Source organism: Phyllostomus discolor, chromosome 14 (assembly GCF_004126475.2).
Source record: "Phyllostomus discolor isolate MPI-MPIP mPhyDis1 chromosome 14, mPhyDis1.pri.v3, whole genome shotgun sequence".
In the NCBI taxonomy this organism is placed as follows: Eukaryota; Metazoa; Chordata; class Mammalia; order Chiroptera; family Phyllostomidae; genus Phyllostomus; species Phyllostomus discolor.
Window position 1 is genome coordinate 43,894,324 of NC_040916.2, and position 5,653 is coordinate 43,899,976.

Genomic DNA, 5,653 nt, shown 5'->3' on the forward strand with positions numbered 1-5,653 from the left:
AATTTGGACTCTTTGCCACAAAATATACATTTGAGCCATAGCAATGCCCAGGCCTTCCATAGCAGAGATGGTGCTGGCAACCAGAGCCCTGCCCTCTTGTCTCTGGGAGGCAGGGAGAAGTGAGGAGAAGAAGGGAAGATGCATGAACAGATGGAAGGGAGAAAAGATGGATGAAAGAAAAAAGAGGGAAAGAAGAAAGATGCATAAAATACATGGAAGGAAGACAAGACAGATGAAAGGCATGAAGGATTGATGGATGGATGGAAGGAAAGGATGGAGGGAGGGTGCAAGGAAAGGCAGACAGATGGAAGAAAGGGGTCTAGAAGGAAGGACAGACAGAAAGATATGTAGAAGGAGGTAGAAATGGGAAGAAGGCGGGGAGGGAAGCAGCGAGGTAGGAGGGATGATGGTTGGAAGGATGGGTGGATGGATAGGTGGGAGAGGAAATGAAGGAATAGGAGGAGGAGGAAGAAGAGGTCGATGTCTGAAAGGAAAAAGGAAAGGAAGGAAGAAGGAAGAAAGAATGCATAGGTGGATGGAAAGGAAGATGACTGGAAAGGCAGAAGGAAGGATGGACAGAAGGAAGCTTGCAAGGAGTGATGAGCAGAGTAGGGGGAGGGAGGAAGGGAGGTAACTTTTTTCCCCAGAGTTTTGCCTTTTTTTTCCTTTCCAGTTTACTTTGTAATGGTTTCATGTGTTGAGTTTCGTTTTAAATAAACAGCCCCTGCACCACTTACCTATTCTGGAGTCAAGCCGCAGCCACTGGTCTCACCTGCATCGTATGTTCACTTATTCTACTTCTGTTGGGGTCAACAAAGGTCATACCCACCACTGAACTTTGTACCAGCTGCATGAGTTTCAGCAAGAGCGTAACAGGGATGGTCAAGAGCAAGCACTGGGGTCTACACCAGACTCTCCCTTGGAGACCACTTTACCAAGATTCCACTCAATCAGTAAGTCAGTGCATTACAGGAGAATGTGAAGAATAAAGCAGAGGGTTTTATGTCTAGAAAAGAAACCTAGCCAGGTGGCCCTGGGCAGAGATGTGTCCCAACTGGCAAGAAGGATTTGGCCATGAATACTAGCCTAGGCAGAGGGGACAGCATGTGCAAAGGTCCTGTGGTAGGAATGAGCTTGGCAAGTTCATCGAACAGCAAGGAGGCCCGTGTGGCTGGAGGAGAGAGAGAACAAGGGACAGGGAGAGAGGAGAGCAGTTCTGCAGTATCATCAGGGCCTATGCCTGTGTAAAGTCTTGGAGGAAGTTCATTTTTAAAAATTGTGGTAAAATACACATAAGATAAACTTACCACCTGGATCATCTTTAAGCCTACAGTTTGGTAGTATTACGTATATCACATTGCCGTGCAAGCAATCTCCAGAACAAGCAAAGCTTCAATTCTGTACCCACAAAACCACAACTCCCCATTTCCCTCCACCCCGATCTTGTCTAACACCGTCTGCCCTTGGGCTCAGTGAGTTTGACTCCCCGGACACCTTGTACAACCAGAGTTACACGGTATCTGTCTTCTTGTGACGGTTTCACTTACCAGATGTCTTTAAGGTTCGTCCATGTTATAGCATGTCAGAATTTTCTCCCTTTTTAAGGCTGAATAATATTCCATTGCATTTACATATCATATTTTGTTTATTAGTTCATTAGGACCTTGGTTTTCACATGGTACAGGCAACGTGCTAGGTGTTGGGGTTCAACACGACTGTAACGCACTACACTGTCCCAACCTCTGACTTTATGGGTGTCACCATCTGGGGATAACAAGGACGATCATATAGTTTCTAGATGTAAAACCCTCTGCTTTCGTCTTCACATTCTCCTGTAATGCACTAACTTACTGATGGATTGGAATCTTGGTAAAGTGGGTCCCCAAGATTCTATAGGTGTCAGGAAGACAGCATTATGATTCCATATTTGCAAACACTCCGCAGTAATTCCATTCCCTCCCATCACCATTGGAACTGACCCCCTTCACCCCTCTGGCTGTCCTTCTGTTACCGGACAGGGATTGGCCGGGATGGGTCTGCCTCAGGCCGGCCTGCAGGGAGGGGCTTCTTGACTCGATGCGGGAAGGATTTCACAGTATGAGTCCAGGTGATTTAGAGAGGATGCTCATTGAAGCTGAGGACAGTGAAACAAAGGAAGGACTTAGGGTGGAAGAACGACAGTGAAACTGGAAGAGTTGGTGTTCACGCTGCCTGACACCGGAACAAGTAAGTAGAGACCAGGATTGAATCTTTATGGGCTCGCTTCATAGGATGCCGGCAACCTGAGAAGGCAGCGGGTTGTGTATCCTAAAAACTGCCTTAGCATCTCATCCCAAGCTGACCTTTTTATGAGGAGAAGGAAAAGGTAGGTAAGGGGTCTGGGAAAAAGTTGATCAGATAAGAGTTGCAGCCCAGGGACAATTTTCCTCGTATCTCCTTATGTACTAATAAATAATTCTTTTCTTTTAAATTTTTCTTATTTATTTTTTGGAGAGAGGGGAACGAAGGGAGAAAGAGGGAGACAAACATCTGTGTGTGAGAGAAACATTTACTGGTTCCTCTCACTCGCCCCCAACTGGGGGCCTGGCCAGCAACCCAGGCATGTGATTGAACCGGCGACCTTTTGGTTCACAGGCCACTGCTCAGTCCACTGAGCCCCACCAGCCATGGCAATCACCCGTCTTTATCTGGGTCACAGCCGGTCCCTTCCTGGAACACAATAGCTCAGGTACCTTCTCCATTGCTTGCAGACCACCCAGGGCACAAAGGTTGAATTGCTTGTCAGCCTCCTGGAGTCCTATTACTCTTGCATTAATCACTTAAGCCTATCAACTATAATTAAAGCTAAAATCTTTAACCCTTGAGTTCCTCTATCTTCCCGATTCTGGGATTCTGCTTTATTCCACAGGATCTTTAATGTATACCAGTTACTTCACTCTTCCTCTTTAACACAAGCTCCCAAAGGATGCTACTTTCATCCAGGTCTTCCCCCTTGCCCCGAAAATTGTGCTTCCCCCAAATCGTCACCTCTGGTCCTCTGCACTGTCAACCCCCTTCCTTCAGTTCCCCAGGAGCCGGAGCTGTGGTCGGCCGGGTCTCAGGCATGCTCTGAGTGTTCGACACTCCTTCTGTGGGCACATCTACCTGCGCCCCTCCTGAGCAGAGGTCCTCCCTGCCGCCCTCTCCTCCAATTGCACAGTCTCTGCTGACCCCTCTGCTGCTGCTGGCTCCCAGACCTTCCTGCATACAAACCAGCTGGAGCCCACAATATTCTCTGGCCTGTGCTTGTTCCGGGGCAGGTTTACGAGCGGTGATTTTGACTCTGTTAATCTCTAGCCCTTGGAAACATGTGTTGAGAGATTCAGCTGCCATCATCCTAGGTGACCTGTCCTCTCTATCATCTTCATACAGATGTGGAATTTCAATAGCACACAAAAATAGACAGACTTCTATAACAACATCCCCGTCTTTGCTGGCCAGCTGCAGCAGATACCAACTTACAGCTGATTGGTTTTACTACCATGCCGCCCACTATTTAAAGCAAACTCCGAATATCCTATTTCATCTGTAATTATATCAGTATATTTCCCTAAAGAAGGACTATTTTTGAAAGCAGTATAAAAATATCATTATAATTATTCATAACTTAATGTAAAATATTTAATGCCATAAGTAGTGTTCAAATTTCCCATTGTTTTAAGTTGGTTTCTTTGAATCAGGATCTAAAAAAGGTCCACAAACTATGATCACTGGATATGTCTTTAAATCTCTTGCAAAATGTAATTTCCTATTTTCTCCCTTCCCCCCTCCCTCCTTCCCTCCTTTCTTTCCTTTCTTCCTTCCCAGACTCACTCCTGCCCATCCACCCTTCCTCCTTCATCTTTCAGTGGCCCTTGCTCCCTTTTCTCCATTCCTCTTTCTTTTTTCTCTCCTTCTGTCTTTTTTCCCTATTCATTTGGAAACTGAGTTGTTTGTTATGCAGCATTCCCACAATCTGGATTTATAGCGGGGTGCACTTTAACACACCCCTGTGTCCTGCACACTCCCCCCGGGGTGGGGGTAGGATCTAGAGCTCTGCCATCTAATAGGAAGAAGGGGCAAGTCTCCTATGCAGCAAAATTTTCTAGTAGCCACATTGAAATCTAAAAAGGACAAGCACACACCAATACATAATCTCACACGCCGCTACTTATACTTCTAGGTACACATTAAGGAAATCAAAATTCTACCAAAGTTACAAAATTGTGTCTATGCCTCTCCCCCAGGAAGTCTTTCAGAAATGCAGGGGAAGGGTGAGGTTCGCAGACACGCAGATGCTGAAAGACTTCATCACAGCAGACCGCACTGCAGGAAGTGTGGAGAGCATCCTCCGCGAGGAAGGACCGCGACACCAGGTGGAAATCTGGGTTTACACGAAGACAGAAACGGTACCTGCACGGGAAAGTATATGAGATGTAAGGTGTCTTTCTTACTATTTACATCTCTTTAAACACGCGGGACAGGTGAAACAGCAGTGATGGTGGTGATTGGTGGAGTTCGTGGCATGTGTAAGTGCCACGCATGGCAACCACAGCACAAGGGCAGGCGGGGGAGAAATGGGAACGGGCATGCTGCCACGTGAGGGCAGGCTGTGGTGAGGTCCAGATGTGTGCTGTGGAGCCTAATGCAGTCGCTGAAACGACGACGGAACGAGTGCTATGTAATAAGTCAACAAAAGGAGAGAAACTGGAATCCTATAGAAAGCATGTAAACTGCCACAGTACAGTTGCTCTTCCGGGACTCTACCCTGTAGAAATGCTTGAACAAGTGGCCAGATACGTGTACAAGAATGATGAGTACAGCATTATTTGTAATCCCACAATAACAAACAATTTAATTTGAAAAGTATGTGGAAAGTTAAAAAAAAATACAGTGCAGACAGTGACTTTCAGATTCCTCTAAAGATCTTGGCTGCGGTCCCCCCCGTTGTGCATGAGACACAGTAAATGGGAGGGCAGTGATGGAGGGAGCCTGTCTCGGTGAAGGTTGAGAGGGATTTGTGCAAAGAAGAAACAGCCGCAAAGGTTAGGATTTTTTTTTTTTTTTTTTTCTTTAAGAATAAGAAACGCGTCCCTGGGTGGGCTCGAACCACCAACCTTTCGGTTAACAGCCGAACGCGCTAACCGATTGCGCCACAGAGACCTGCAGAGAAGCGGATCTCCAGGCAGCAGAGCAAGCACTCGATCACCGCTAGGTGGAGCCCACGCCCCTCTTGCCAGAGGCAGGGCCGCGCAGACTCCGCAACTTCGGAAAGCCGGAGGCATGGAATCCACTCCACGCATTGCTGGCGTTTGAACGCTGTGCGTTGGGCGATTCTGAGGGCAATGGGGCAGCTGAGTGGTCTCCCCGACTTTGCCCCATTCCTGCCTCAGAAGCCAGCACCGCGGAGACGCCCGTGGCCGCGAACCCCTCGGCCTGAGCCGAATGGGGCTGAGGGGAAGCTGAACGCCCGTGGGCCCCTGTGATTACTTTGCTCCCGCTGAACCCGACCGTCAGCGCCACTGGGGCGCCACCTGGTAGAGGTGGCTGGGGCGGGAGCCAGGGAGAGTGGGTGGGGAGGGGTTTTAAAAGGGGCAAACGCGAGATGGCGGGAAAGTGACTCCTACTCCTATGT

The 5,653-nt window shown here is 48.0% G+C and overlaps 1 non-coding gene across 1 annotated transcript; it reads right to left on the reverse strand.

Moving 5' to 3' along the window:
- Window positions 1-5,107: 5,107 nt before the first annotated feature.
- Window positions 5,108-5,181, reverse strand: TRNAN-GUU. Its single transcript has one exon. It is a non-coding gene; the product is annotated as a tRNA-Asn (tRNA).
- Between the last annotated feature and the right edge of the window lie 472 nt (window positions 5,182-5,653).